Raw genomic sequence first — 16,144 nt, 5'->3', positions numbered from 1 at the left:
CCCTGGTGGTAGAGTGGTTAAGAATTCGCCTTGCCATGCCTGGGACACCGGCTCAATCCCTGGTACAGGAAGATCCCACGTGCTTCCAGGCAACTGAGCCCGTGCTTCACAGCTACTGAAGTCCGAGTGCCCTAGGGCCCGTGCTCCGAAACAAGAGAAGCCAGCGCAACGAGAAGCCTGCACACCACACCTAGAGAGTAGCCTCCACTCACCAAAAGTATGCACGCAGTAATGAAGACCCAGCACAGCCAAAAATTTAAAAAATAACAAAAGGTGAGGTTGAAGCTGGTCTGCTTCTGGTGTCAGTGTGGCGGGCTGATGTGGGAACTGGAGTCTGGAGTGAAGTTGAAAGGAGGTCTTGTCAATTTCATGTTAAAAAAACCTTTCAGTGACCAGAAAAAAACAGAAGTACAGGCACCAAAGACAGGGGTTACAGGTGCCTGCCCACAGGTGAGCATCTAAGTGTGCGGTGGGACAGCCACGGCGATGCACTGCACAGCAAAGAGAGCCACCACCATCTGCAATGGGTGGATGAGTGTTACTTGTAATGTTGAGCGAAAGCAACCAGTCACGGGAGATCACATCGTGTATGGTTCCATTCACAGAGAGCTCAAAAAGCAGGCAGAACTACCCTCTGCTGTTAAAAGTCAGCATGGAGGTTACCCCGGGGGTGGTGGTGCCTGGACGGGGGATTCCAGGGTGCTGCTCATGTTCTGGTTTTGATCTCAGAGCTGGTTCCACACCCCCATCCCCCACTCCTGCTCTGTTGTGTGTGTTTGTGTGTGTGAAAATTTGTGGCACTGCACACTTCTGATTAGTATGCATTTCTTTCTTTTTAAAAATATTTATTTATCTGGCTTTGCCAGGCCTTAGTTGCGGCCTGCAGGATTTCTCTGGGGCATGAGGTGTCTTTAGTTGCAGCATGTGGGACCTAGTTCCCTGACCAGGGATCAAACCCAAACCCCCTGAATTGGGAACACGGAGTCTTCGACACTGGACCACCAGGGAAGTCCCTGATCCGTGTACTTTTCGACATGTGTGATACACTCCAGTACGACTTACAGAAACACCCGAAAACCTTGTGTGGCTGCCCATCACACTGGAATAAAAGCCAAACTCCTTTCTGTGGTTTACAAGGACCTGCCGCGCTCTCCTCACCCTCCGATCTCCTGCCTCTCCGCCTTCTGCTGCTCCCAACACCTGCCAAGCCGTTGCCACCTCAGGGATTCTCACTTGCTGGCCTCTCTGCCTGGAAAGCACTTTCCTTGCTCTTGCCAAGACTGTTTCCTCCTCCGTTGGCACCCCAAAGAAATCACCTCCTCAGAGAGACCCTCCTGACCACCCCACCTACTCCTCCACCCACAGCACACCGTTTATTCCCTGCAGAACACCAGCCATAATTGGCAATTATTTTATTTGTTTACGGTTCATTTTATGCATCTACCATGAGACTAATAACCACAAACACGCGGCACACTTACCATGAGCCAAGTGCTTTTCGAGCGTTGTATTAAGGCATCGAATCTTCACCCCAACTCCATGGGGAGATACTATTCTTAGCCCTATTTTACAGTTGAGGCAATTGGGGCTTGTAATACTTGTTCATGGTCACACAGCTGGAAAGTAGCAGAGCCAGGGCTTGAACCCCCTGGCTCCAGAGTCCTTTCTTTTAACTCTACACTTTGACAGATCTGTTTTATTCCCCTGTAGTATATCTGATACAGTACCTGGCACACAGTAGGTACTTAATAAATGTGTGGAGTGGTCCAGTGGTTAATGATCCGCCTTCTAATGCAGGGGACATGGGTTCGATCCCTGGTCGGGGAAGATTCCACATGCCTGGGAGCAACAAGCCTGTGTTTGTTGGAGCCCACATATGCTGAAACAGGAGAAGCCTGCGTGCCACAACGAACACCCAGCAGCAGCCAAAAGAAGATGTTCTGTGCATGAATGAGTGAATGGAGTGCTAGGGAGAGGCGGTGGCGGAGGGACGGGTGGATCCCGGCGTGGGTGTTGAGGGGAGGGGTCGTGTCACAGAATCCGGAGTCCCAGTAGCAAGATAACCGGGGAACTGACAGCAGGCGGAGGTTCCCAGACAGCTGGAATTAACTGCAAGCAGCAGTCAGGGCCTACGTCTTACCTGGGTTTGGACACATCTCCTGCTCAAGGGCAGCCCACCTTCAGCCCCCACTATAAACCCTACGAGACGTATAGTCATTCATGGAGCGGGGTCTGCCTTGAGGGCATACACCTTATCTGGGGTCCCTTGCAAGATGTAAGCCCCCCAGTGAGTGATGACCCACCAGGTGCCCGGGCTGGGGTGGCCCTGGGGAGAGGGACACAGCTCACATAAATCACCTGCCTCTGGCCGGAAACTCTCTGGACCTTAGAACCTCCTTAGGAATGAGAAGGTCCTGTGTGACTCAGAATCTAAGGTATGGCTACAGGGCCAGTTGGTGAAGGCCACATCCTGCTTCATCCTCCCTTTGCACATCACCCTAAAGAGGTCACCTCCCTTGAGCCTGTCATGAAGTCCCTGCACCCTAGTAACTGGAGCCAGCTGCATCACTGGTTCCCCACCATCTTCTCCACTACCGGGTCCTGAAGGAACTGTCATGGCTGTGGGCTTGCTCACCCTGTCTCCCAGCAGGGACCCTCCACATTCTTCATCAGCCCCTCGGACAATTGTGACCACTTCCTGAAGATCCAAGTGCGTCTTAGTTGAGGAATCACCCTGAGGTCGGTTTGGCCCAAAGGATGCTGCACCTCTGGGATGTTGTGTGTGGAGTCAGCCCGTCTACAGATCAAAGAGCTAAGACCCAGAGAAAGGAAGGACTGACCCAGGCTGCCCGGTGGGGGAGCTTCGGAGACAAGTTGGAAACCTGGGCCCCGAGGCCAGTGCTCCGGCGGCAACTCCACATTCTCCAGGCCCTGGCCAGGAGCTTGTCTGCTCTGCGTCTTGAGGCTTGTTCCACCTGCAGGCCCAACTCTTCTGTGTTTGGAGGCTCAGCCTAAGTCTCGTAGGCACGAGCTCTGAGGTCAGGCAGAATTGAACCTGAATTTCCATCCCTGACAAGTGGTTTCACATCTCTGAGCAAAATGTCCTGGTCAGTAAAATAGGGATGAAGCTGCTCTCAGCTCACAAGCTTTGTTGTTGTTCAGTCGTTCAGTCATGTCTGACACTTTGCGACCCCATGGACTGCAGCACACCAGGCTTCCTTCACGATCTCCTGGAGCTTACTCAAACTCATGTCCATTGAGTCGATGATGCCATCCAACCATCTCATCCTCTGTTGCCCCCTTCTCCTCCTACCTTCAATCTTTCCCAGCATCAGGGTCTTTTTCAGCTCTTTGTATCAGGTGGCCAAAGTATTGGAGCTCCAGCGTTAGCCCCAGTCCTTCCAATGAATATTCAGGGTTGATTTCCTTTAGGATGGACTGGTTTGTTCTCCTTGGTCTCCAAGGGACTCTCAAGAGTCTTCTCCAGCACCACTATTTGAAAGCATCAACTCTTCGGCGCTCAGCCTTCTTTATGGTCCAACTCTCACATCCAGACATGACAACTCACAAGCTTGGAGGAGTATTAAAGGAGCTGGTGGCCGGTGCACAGCAAGTCCTCAGCGAACGGGAGCTGCCTCTACTACCCACTCTTTCTTGAGCTCTCTGTTCAGGCCTTCCCTCTTCTGCCTTCACACTGTTGTTCTCCAGCCATGAGCTCTCTGGCCTCCCTTTGGTCTGTCCCCACCCAGCTCCCTTCTCCTCCCACCCTCTAGAGGTCCAGAGCCCTTCTTGCCAGCAAAGGAGGTCGGGACCACTGGACACTTCTGTGTTCACAGTTCTTTTGTTTCCTGGTGACGTACAGGAAGGGACTTTTTAAAGATCAGAACATTAGACACAAAGGGATTCTAGCAGCAAAGCCACACAGCTGAGATCTGTCAGGCGTGTTCCAAAACCTCTTTATATTCATTATCCCCGTTGATCCTGCCAGGCTGCTGCTGCTATTGTTTTGCTGATGAGGAAATTCAAGTCCAGGAGAGCTGAAATCATGGGCCATGTCGAGCCCACGAGTCCTGGCCCCAAATCCCAAGCTCTTTCTGTCTCCAAGGAGCCCTTTAACTTCTCTTTGCTTCCAGTGGGGACTCCCATCACCCCATCACCTGAGGGCACCCACGTTGCCTCATCCTACCTGCCTCCCTGATCTATGCCAGGTAAGGAAGTGGCCCCTTGAGCAATTGCTACCAACACAGTTCCTTGGAGAGTTGTCAACTGAGATGCGGAGAGCAAGAGGCAAGAGGCTGGGCAAGTGTTGATGAGGGTGATCTTGTGGGGTGCCTCGTTGTTGTTCAGCCACTAAGTCATGTTCAACTCTTTGTGACCCCATGGACTGTAGCATGTCAGGCTCTCCTGTCCTTCACCATCTCCCAGAGTTTGCTCAGATTCATGTCCATTGATTAGTGATGCTATCTAACCACCTCATCCTCTGTCGTCCCCTTTTCCTCCTGCCTTCAATCTTTCCTAGCATCAGGGGGTTTTCCAATGAGTCAGTTCTTTGCATCCGATGGCAGAAATATTGGAACTTCAGCTTCAGTCCTTTCAGTGAATATTCAGGGTTGATTCCCTTTAGGATTGACTGGTTTGATCTCCTTGCTGTCCAAGGGACTCGTAAGAGTTTTCTCTAGCACCACAATTTGAAAGCATCAATTCTTCGGGGCTCAACCTTCTCTATGGTCCAGCTGGGCTGCCTCCTTCCCCTGCAACTAAGAGCTCCTTGCTTGCGGAGGAAGCTGCCACTGGCATTAGGGCAGAGGAAACCTCAGAAGGAGCTGTAGCTCTGGATGGAGGGGCCCCCGCCCAGCACATGCTCAGGGCGACCTGTCTGCCAGCCCCTTCTCTGCTTCTGGGTCTCAACCTGTCCACCTACCCCTGAGGCTCAGACGCCCAGGGTTGCTGGGACTGTCCCCACCTGACTGTCAGGCCCATCAGCTCTCCGGGTCCACATTCAAGGGCTGAGACGGTCCCTCCATTGCTCCCATCACTGCCTTTGGCAGTCCCAGCCTCCAGGGAATGCCGGGAGGCCACGAGGATCCCAGCTGCCTGTGGGGGCCAGGAGAGGACACTACCCGCATCCGCGTCCTAAGACTCCCAGGTCAAAAGCCTTGTTGCTGCCGCCCCCCATCCTCTCCCCTCCCCCACCCCCTGCTGTAATTCTCCAGCCTGGGTGCTGCCCACAAGGCCCCAGGTTCTCACCAGGTCCCAGTTGCTGGGGGCCAGGCTGAGCTCACAGCTCAGCCTCAGTGCTTAGACACAGGACAGCCAGGCCTTTCCTCAGTCCTCTCCAGAGAGGCTGGTGCTGCGGGAGGCAGGGATGCTGGCCTGCGGTATCTGTGGTCCCTTTTCATCCACTCCATCCGCCGAGCCCCCCAGGCATCTGTTCTGGGCATACTGTTTGGACCCCCAGTCACTGAGTCCTGTAACCAACACCTTTTCTGTTTCAATAAGTGTTTTCTGTGGAGATGTGTAGGTGAGCTTGACACCGTCGCTGACCCCTGATGGGATGATGTGGTGGGATGAATTGTGCCCCCTCCAAAGAATACCCAAAATATATCCAAGTCCTTATCCTGGTACCTGTGACGGCAACCTTATTTGGAAAAATAAGGAAATATATTTTCTGAGGTAATTAAGGACCTCAAGGTGAGATCACATTGGATACAGTTACTGTTGTCCAGTGGCTCAGTCCTGTCTGACTCTTTGTGACCCCAGGGACTGCAACACGCCAGGCTTCCCTGTCCTTCACCGTCTCCCGGAGTTTGCCCAAACTCATATCCACTGAATCAATGATACCATCCAACTCTCTTATCCTCTACCACCCCTTCTCCTCCTGCCCTCAATCTTTCCCAGCATCAGGGTCTTTTCCAACAAGTCGGCTCTTCGCATCAGGTGGCCAAAAAATTGGAGCTTCAGCATCAGTCCTTCCAATGACTATTAAGGGTTGATTTCCTTGAGGAAATCACAGTCTGGTAGAGGAGGTCGACTTATGACCAACTTACAAGATGATGTGATGAAGGGAGTACAGAGCACTGTAGGAGCTCAAAAGAAGAGTGGCTCATCCAGTCTGAGTAGGGAGGGCTTCCTGGAGGAGGTGACCTTTTAAGTCAAAACCTGAAAGATGACCAGGTATAGGCTAGGCAAAGGGGGCTAGAGAAGGCATCCCAAGCGGGAGAAACCGAAGATACCAAGGAGCTGCAGCTTGGTAGGCGGTAAACTCCGGAAAAGCAGGGAGGGCATCTGATCTGACCAACCTTGCATGTCCAGCACCCGGGAGGTGCCCATAAGTACTTGCTGAGGGAATGAAATTCACTTGGGGAGGGAAAGGAGCCACGTGGGTTTGCGGAGGAGGGGAAGGGCCAAGCAGGGTCTTGTGGGTCCCAGAGTTCGGACTTTATCTCGAGGGCTTAAATGCAAGTCGGAAGTGTTTCTTCTGCTGGGGTGAGACGGTGGAAGCAGAGGGGTGTGGGAAGGAGATCTGGGGGCTTTGCCACCCGCGTGGGTCCCTGGGCCTCAGGTCCACGCTCCTAGCCTGCTGACCTGTCCAGCCCTGGGGCCTCCTTCCCGGGGCCCAGGCTTCCCCCCAGCCCGTTCTGTCCCTGAAACTCTGTGCCCTTCCGGTGCTGCGCCCACCCCTCAGCACAACCCCAGACCCCGAGCCTCTGTCCCTACTGTCAGCCCTGCTGCTGAGGCAGTGCGGGCTCCCTCTGTCTTTTGCAATAGGTTTCTTTCTTCTTCTTCTTCAATATTTTTTGTTTGTTTGCTTTTGCTATTGTCACTCTCTGTAAATCCATGAAAGTGTTTATAAGCAATTATTTATTTACGTATCTTTGTGCTGAACTTCGTTGCTTCACACGGGCTTTCTCGAGTTGGGCCGAGTGGGGGCTACTCTTCACCGCGGTGCACCGGCTTTCCATCGCGGTGGCTTCTCTTGTAGTGAAGCACAGGCTCTAGGCGTATGGACTCTGGTAGTCATTAATGCTCGGGTTCTAGAACTCAAACAGTGGTTGCAGCCCACGGGCTTTAGTTACTCAGAGGCATGTGGGATCTTCCTGGACCAGGGATTGAACCCGTGTCCTCTGCATTGGCAGGCAGATTCTTATCCACTGTACTGCCAGGGAAGTCCTGTAATAAATGTCTTGTCACTAGGGATCTGACGTAAGAACCTCAGTGTTCCCATCTGTACAATGGGTGTTCCCCGTCCTGTCTCTCTCACAGGCTCAGCACGAGGAGCAGTGAGACGGTGCATCTGAAATGAACGGAAGCACAGACTACACAAGGTTTTCATTTTTCCCCTCTCACCATTGGAGCAGTCAGACATGTTCATGAGAGAAAAATCCTAAAACACTAGTAAACACGAAAACAAAACCAAACGTGATTCCCTGAAGTCCTGTTACCCAAGCGGAACATCTTGGTTTCTGCCTCGAGTGTGTGTTGTGACCATTCTGAAGGGGGACCCAGCCCCGGGAAAGCACGGGGCAGGTCAGGCCAGCCCTCCCAGCCCCGGGTCAGGTTCTCCCCATCTCTAGACCTTCTTCCAGGAGGAAAGGGTACAGGGAAGCCAGGCAAAGTGCATGTACTAAGCACCCACTGTGTGCTGCGTTAGACTGGGAGACAAGTCCCTCATTTTTAGTGAGAATGTTGACTTCCCAGGTTTGTCACTAAGGGTGGGATCGTGCCAGGGGCCACTGGGAAGCTCAGAGCGGGAGGCTCCAGAAGGCTGAGGGGTTGGGAGCTTCTTTGAGAGGCTCTTCGAAAACAGCCTGGGTTGGTACTTCCCTGGAGGGGCAGTGGTTAAGACTCTGTGTTTCCACTGCAGGAGGCATGGGTTCAGTCCCTGGTCAGGGGACTAAGATCTGGCATGCTGCACAGAGAAACCAAAAAGATAGGGAAAAAAAAAAAAGCCTATTGCCTCCAACCTAGTTTGGCAAGGGCCCTACAACATCTGACACCTGGGAAAATTACTCCCTTCAAAATAAGGAAAGAAAATTGAAGCTAATATTTGATCTCACAGAAATATTTTGTCAACTAGTAAACTGCAGGTCAATATAACATGATAAAGAATTCTATTTACTGTCAAGAGTAGACCCATTTTGTATGATGTGTTGGTATGTGGCCTTCAGGAGAAACAGGCCCTGGGGCCTAAAGTCTTAAATGGGCCTGGTCCTCAAACTCCTTCCCACTGCCCCAGGCCTGGAATTGTCTTGGCTCAGCCTCTTCTGAAGCTTCCCTCATAGCTTCTTCCCTCATAGCTCAGCTGGTAAAGAATCCGCCTGCAATGCAGGAGACCTGGGTTCGATCCCTGGGTTGGGAAGATCCCCTGGAGAAGGGAAAGGCTACCCACTCCAGTATTCTGGCCTGGAGAATTCCATGGACTGTATAGTCCATGGGTTGCAAAGAGTCAGACAGACTGAGTGACTTTCACTTTCACTTCACAGCCTCTTCTAGGGATTGAGACCAGAAAAACATGGGCACCATTGCCAAGAAGTCCCTGCTAATGCAGGGCAAAAGAGGAAATTCTCTGGCGGTCCACTGGTTAGGGCTCTGCACTTTCAGTGCAGGGGGCATGGGTTCGATCCCAAGTCCTGGAACTCAGATCCCACAAGCTGTGCAGCAGAGCCAAAAAAGAAAAGAAAAGAAAAAATAGGGCAGAAGAACCACAGGAATGCATCTCTTGATCACTGCTCCCCCCGACCCCCAGGGCCCTGAGATGCAGCCAAGGCTGCCCTCCCCAGGGAACACCCGGTGAGGGGCATAGGGGCCTTATGGAAGTGAGCAGGGTGTGGGGTAGCTGCGGAAAGCCTTTGGAGGTGGTGGCAGGTGTCACCAGGGGGATACTGGGCAGAAGCCAACAGAGAACTGGAACCGCCCTGGTGAGACGAAAGGGGATGAGCTCAGTGTTGGGCACGGAGCCCAGGAAGGGCTGGACACTCACTGTCCACCTCCAGCTCCATCACAAAACCTCCTGTCTTGACACTGGCTCCCACTCCCCACTTTGCTATAACCTGTCCTGCCCACCCCTCAGAGACCAGCAGTCAGAGCTCCAAAACTATGCCATGCCCTCCCCCTCAAGGCAGCCTGGGATAGAGCTGGCATGGATGCTTCCATGGAGGAGGAATGAATGACTGAAGATTCTTCTTCAGGGTAATTCTTAAGACTTTGCTCTTTCTTTTTTTAGCCTGGGAGGTGGCGGAGTATTTTCTCTAAATATCTCAGTAAGGCAGAAATCAGGTCAGATATTTTCATTGTATTTTCTCACCCATCATTTCAGCCTCTTGTCTAGTCCTCATCATCCCCTCAGGCCACACACTAAGCTTCATCCATGATGCCCTACTATTTCCCAAACACACCAAGGCCTTTCTTGATTCCAAGCTTTTGCTCAATCCAATTCCTTTTCCCTGAAATGCCCTCTATTTGCTTTGCTCCATGTGAACTCCTCTTCATCCTTCAAAACCCTGTCCTGTGAAGCCTTCTATGATTGTGCCAGCAGGTCAGTCAGTCTCCTTGCCCACAGTGCCTGGACCCTCCCTCTACCACATCACATAGAGTGCCTTTCCTGGAAGTATCTCTTTCCATGCCTGTCCCTGCTGGATGCTGGCCACTGTAAGAGTAGAAGCCATTTCTTAATCATCTCTCAATCCTTCAGGCCCAGCCTACAACCCTAACCCTAACTCTTGTCAATATTTAAAAATCAAGAACTCATATTTTCTAAAACATGTTTTGATGTGGACCATTTTTAAGGTCGTTATTGATTTTGTTAAACAATATTGCTTTCTATTTATGTTTTGTTGTTGTTGTTTTGGCTGCAAGGCATATGGAATCTTAGCTCCCCCAACAGGGATCTAACTCACACTCCTTGCATTACAAGGTGAAGCCTTAACCAGTGGGCCACCAGGAAGTCCCAAGAACCCACATTAAAGAAGGTCTCCAGCGCCAGGCACAGGTTTTGGAGCATTACATGTGTCTACTCATTTAAGCTTCCAGCACCCCTACAGGGAGCTTCCGGGTGGTGTTAGTGGTAAAGAATCCACCTGCCAATACAGGAGGTGCAAGAGACATGGGTTCTGTCCTTGGGCCTAGAAGACCCCTTGGAAGTAGGCATAAGGAGTGGGAGCAACCACTCCAGTATTCCTGCCTGGAAAATTCCATGGACAGAAAATCCTGGTGGGCTACAGTCCACGGGGTCGCAAAGAGTTGGACACAACTGAGTGACTGAGCACAGAACTCCCCTACAATGAGGACTACTTTAGCAGTCCCAACTCAGTGTATTCAGAAACATAGGCATAGAGAGGTTAAGAAATGTGGCCAGCAAGATATGGAAATAAGCTAAGTGTTTGCCAAGGGATAAATGATTAAAAATGTGATAGCTATATACAATGGAATGTTATTCAACCATGAAAAGGAAGGAAATCCTGCCATTTGTGACAACACGTATGAAATCCAAGGGCATTGTGCTAAGTGAAATGAGTCAGACAGAGAAAGACAAATACTTTATGGTACCACCACGTGTGGAATTAAAATAGTCAGACTCATAGAAGCAGAGAATACAGTGCTGATTACCAGGGCCTGGGGGAAGGTGGGGATGAGCGGGAGATGTTGGTCAAAGGGTACACACTTTTGGCTACAGATGAGTAAGTTCTGGGGAGTCTAATGCACAACATGGTGATTATAGCTAATACTACTGTATTCTATACTTGAAAGCTGCTGTGAGAATAAATCTTCAACATTCTCACCACAAAAAAGAAATGGTAATTACCTGATGTGATGGAGTTGTCAGCTAACTTTGTGGATCACTGGCAATACATGAGTGTATTAAATCAACACCTTAAATTTACACAATGTTATATGTCAATTATACTTCAGTAAAGCTGGGGAAAAGCTATTTTTAAAGAAACAGAATGGTTTCTGACAAATATAAATGAGACCTGATGAAGGCGTTCATGTATTTGATGCTCCTATAATTAGATTCTACTTTTATCTGGTGGGGGAGTGCTAATACAATAATTTTTCTACCAAAAGAAAGAAAGGAAGGAAGAAAGAAATATGACCAAGAACAAACACTAGCAAGAGGCACAGGTGGGATTTCAAAGAGTAACAAGTTGCAATAATATTACAATAAGTCACGAGTTGATGAATGAACACACGGAGTAAACGGACTGAAAGCAGGAGAAAATCAAACAGGAGGCTGTCCTCAGGATCCGGCGAAGCAGTCCCCTTCAGACATGCAGAGAAACCTTCTGATCCAAATCCTTTAATAAAGAAATATATTCTTCCTTCTCTGACTCCCTCCTATTATTGCCTCCCACTCCGGAACTGAGAACTCTCATGTAAAAATAGCAAACCTGAAGGAGTGTGAAGGAACTGCTCAGCAGAACACCCCACCAGGAACTCCACTCTCCTATCATGTCATCCACTCCCTACTTCTTGCTCAACCTTCAGGGCTGAGCTGAATACTTCCCCCTCCTCTGTGAAGCCTTTCCCAGAAAGTAACAGAAACTCAAGAAAACTACTGGAAAGCAAAAGAGGGGAATTTAAGAAAAAGAGCCAGCGTTTCAAGGCATCTCAGGGCATCAGTGGTACCAGAAGTCCATAAAGAACAAGAATCAGAGACTGAAACACTTCTCACAAGCCCTAATGGCTCCCCTCTGTGGCTCAGCATCTGTCTTCCTCTTCTTTCTTTTCTCAGCCTATTTATGGGTGAGAAGACCCACCCACACCTACCTGGTTAACAGAATCTTTAGAATTTCTATCTGGGCCACAGTCTCAGGGAAGAGCTCTGATTGGCTGTTGTGGATCAGGTGATCAGCCCTACTCCAATCCCTTTGGCCAGGAGTGCCGTCACATGGTACAAATATGGCGGCTGGAGGCCTGCCCTCAGAGACTGAGGGGAGGAGCCAAGGGTGTTGAGGACATCTCACGGAGGTGTCTCTGCTGCCTGCTCACTCATCACCCTCACTCTTCCTGAGGAATTACTCTCTCTCTGACTGTGCTTCCTGCACTTCCTCTGTAATTCCATTTAAGCTCTGATCACGTTCTTCTGCTTGCTGAGTTGGTGCGTGTGTAGCTGTCTCTGTGTAAAAACCCACAGGAAGGTGCCAGCATGCAGTGTAGGCTGATCCTCCACCCCTGTGTTACTTTAAGGCCTCCATGCTGATCCTCTCTTCAGGCCCAACTTCATGGGTGTATAACCTGTGCCTGGTATAATATCCAGCTTTTGCCCTCTTGAAATGCTCAATAACTTTTTTTTTTTTTTTTGCACGATAATTTTTGAATTGAGTCCAGGGTTTTCGTGTTGCATAAGGCCCTGCAAATTAAGTTGCTGGGACTGTGTCTCTTCTTGCCCCACCTTGAGCTCTTGCTCCCAATCCATCTAAGTCTCCTTGGGCTGCAATAATAAAATGCCACAGACTGGGTGACTTAAACAACAAAAATTGACTTTGTCATATGTCTGGAGATGTTAAGTTCAAACCGAAGTGTTGGCAGGGTTGGTTTCTGGTGAAACTCCTCTTTCTAGCATGTTTAGAGCTGCCTTCTAGCTATGTCCTTAGTGGCCTTGTGCCTATAGAGAGACAGTATGTGCTAGTGTCTTATAAAGGTGCCAGAGACTTTCCTGGCAGTCAAGTGGCTAAGACTCCACACTCCCAATTCAGGGGTTCATGGTTGACCCCCGCCCCAATCAGGGAACTAGATTCCACATGCTGCAACTGAGTTTGCATGCTGCAAGTAAAGATCCTGTATGCTGCCAATAAGACCTAGCACAGCCAAATAAATAAGTAGATATTAAATATTAGCTACTATATTGAAGGTTTCCAGCCTCTCGGATTAGGGTCCACCCTAGTGACCTCATTTAACTTTAGTTACCTCGGAATACAGTCACACTGGGGGGTTAGAGCTTCTGCATATGACTTGTTGGGAGACCCCGTTTTCTAACACAACCTTCTGACGCGTCTAACACGGAGCTTCTTGCGTCCTGGTCCCTTTGCCCGAGCACAGCCTCATGCCTGTTCCTTGGACCTGCTTAGTGACACTGTCCCTTGGAGTTGGCTCTGGCTTTCCTCTTTAGTGATGGCCCACCTTCTCTTGGATTCCTCACCCTGGGACAGCACCGTGCCCTATCCAGTCTATTCCTTTTTTTGGACCTACCAAGTAGGCTCTTAGTTCCCCAACCAGGGATGGCACCTATGCCACCCTGCATTGGAAGTGTGGAGTCCTACCCACTGGATCTCCAGGAAGGTCCCTTTATTTTCAGCCTCCTCCTGATCTTGTCTGTTACCACCCTTTAGGGCCAGGGGATTCCCCAGGCCTGGAGGAAGGTGGAGTCAGACAGTCTACTCCACCAGGTGGGGGGCACACACACCCTTCAGAGACTTAGTCAACTGCCTGGATGGTGCTTTCCTACTTGCCTAACTCATGCGCAACCTTCAGAATGTGCCGAGAGCCCTCCTGTTCTTGCATGCTATTTCTGCCCATCTCCCTCGGTCCCCATGGCTGGGATCTGATTGGAGTTCAGACCCCATTGGAGTTCCCACCATGTCGCATCACAGTGGTCAATACCTATCAGTCCCTTTCAGGTGTCTTGGCAATGACAGGGACTCTTGTCATCATCTTCACCCTGGTGCCTTGCACAGGTTGGCACAGAGCGGGTACAATAAATGACAAGCTCCACTGAAGGCAAGGCTTAGGCTTGTCACCTTGGATGGTTTTCCCCCAGATCCTTTCTGACTGTACCCAGGAGGTGTGTAGGAAGGATCACGTGCTGGAACAGAGAGGCAGTTGGCCACTTCTAGGTCAGATGAGAGACTGATCTTTTGGATTCTCAATCATTTAGCTTTTAAAAAACTCAATCAGTCAAAACCCCAGATAATCTAAAGACTTTGGTCCTTTTTTCTTTTTATTTCCAGTCATGATAGCCTTTAAGAAATATATGCGTTGTTTTTTTTTAATTAAGGAAGACATATAATCAAATCCTCCCTGTACAAAAATCAAACAAATGGCTGTAGTTTAAGATCTGAAGGGACTTCTCTGGTGGTCCAGTGGCTAAGACTTCCAAATGCAGATCCCAATGCAGGGGCCCCAGGTTTGATCCCTGGTCAGAGAACTAGAGCCTGCATGCTTCAATTAAGAGTTTGCCAGCTACAACTAAAGCTCCTACGTGCTGCAATGAAGCTTGAAGATCTCACATGCCTCAACTAAGACCTCTGGTTCGGTTAAATAAATAAATATATATTTTAAAAAATATTTGAAAATTGGAATTTGGAAAATTTGTACCAGTTGAAAATTGGTACAAAAAAACTCTGCAATAACTGAACTCAGTTCCCTAGCCCACAATTCTGATCAGTAGCAGCAAAATCCCCAATAGTGTCAAGTTTACCACTGGGCACTTTCCATGTACACAAGTTTGTCATCTTCGAGAAAAGTTTCTCTATTATCTTTGACCTTGGTCAACAGTAGGAAACTCATTGCACTTTGGAACCCAGTGCAACGTTGGATCAATAATCAGGAGCAAAAGTTTCATAAGATAAAACCTGATCAGAGGGATGGTATGGGGAGGGAGAAGGGAGGAGGGTTCAGAATGGGGAACACATGTATACCTGTGGCGGATTCATTTTGATATATGGCAAAACCAATACAATATTGTAAAGTTAAAATAAAATAAAATTAAATTTAAAAAAAACCCTGATTTGGTACTCTCTGATATTTTCTATCCTGTTTCTATTTTCTATTCCATTCTGTGTTGTTTTATTTGATTCTAGTCTGTTGTCTGACTTACTGAATTTTAAGAACCACTGATGAGTAATAAGCCAGTTTCTCCCCCTGTCTTTTTCCTCTTCTTCTAGTGTTTCCTGAAAACCAAGTTTGCCTCTTGATGGGGATTGAATCAAAAGACACAGCCAAGCCAAAGATCAGGAGAAGGAAGGATTTATCACTTGCACCAAATGATGAGAACAGGAGAGATCTTTTCCAAAGCAGTATCTCCCTGAACAGCAAAATTAGGGAAGTTGTAAGCTAAGCATATATACATATTCATGAAGGGGGCTTGAATGATGTATGCATATTCATGAAAGTATTTGAATAGAGGAGAATTCAATACAGAATTGAGGCAAAGGTTGACAGAGTCCAAGTCTTAGTTGACTGTTGGAAGGTCAATGTCATCATTCTTTAGGTTCCCAACAGTCTGGTGTCTGGGGTATTAGCGTGTAGTTCACAACTCGAAGATGTGTATCAGAGTGTTGCTTTTCTTTCTTTTTTGTTTTGATTAAAGTACGATTGATCTACAATGTTGTGTTAATTTCTGCTGTGCAGCAAAGTGATTGAGTTTTATAAATAAACATATAATCTTTTATATATTCTTTCCCAGTACGGTTTATCACAGGATATTGTATATAGTTCCCTGCGCTATACAGGAGTATGTATTGAGGAAGGAGACAGACGCCCCCCATCCCCCAGGGTAAAGGGATTGGAGGTTCGTTCCCTGTGGATTGAAACTCCAAGATGAGAATGCTGCTGCTGCTAAGTTGATTCAGTCGTGTCCGACTCTCTGCGACCCCATAGACGGCAGCCCACCAGGCTCCCCTGTCCCTGGGATTCTCCAGGCAAGATCACTGGAGTGGGTTGCCATTTCCTTCTCCAAGATGAGAATAGCAGAACAATTAAGACAGGAGGCTAGGCCTTGCCCAAACCACATATTTTTCATTCCTGAAGTCAGGAGAACTCCCCGACTACACATGCACAGAAAGGCTTCTTGAGGGTCAAAGGGCAGTGATGTTAACTAATGCCAGGCTACCCACAGGCCTCTTCCGTAGAATCCATCTTGGCTAAGAGATGCCTGTGCACCATGGGAGGATCCTGAGTTATACCAAGTATGGACTGTGAACCAGGCAAATCAAAATTATTGGCCAAAGGAAACAGGGAAGAAATATCTCATAAAAGTAGTTCAAACTGCCATGAAGGCGCGACTCAGCAACTCTCTCTCCCCGAGTCTTCGTGTGTCTATACACACGTACTGTACTTTTTTCCTTATAACAAATACTTCACTTGTCTCACTACTTTCCATCTTTGTGGTAACTCTTTTCCACAAAGCCAAAGGGCCAGGATCTTT

Source organism: Bos indicus, chromosome 29 (genome assembly GCF_029378745.1).
Source record: "Bos indicus isolate NIAB-ARS_2022 breed Sahiwal x Tharparkar chromosome 29, NIAB-ARS_B.indTharparkar_mat_pri_1.0, whole genome shotgun sequence".
Classification (NCBI taxonomy): domain Eukaryota; kingdom Metazoa; phylum Chordata; class Mammalia; order Artiodactyla; family Bovidae; genus Bos; species Bos indicus.
Note: the sequence above shows the minus strand (reverse complement) of the source record.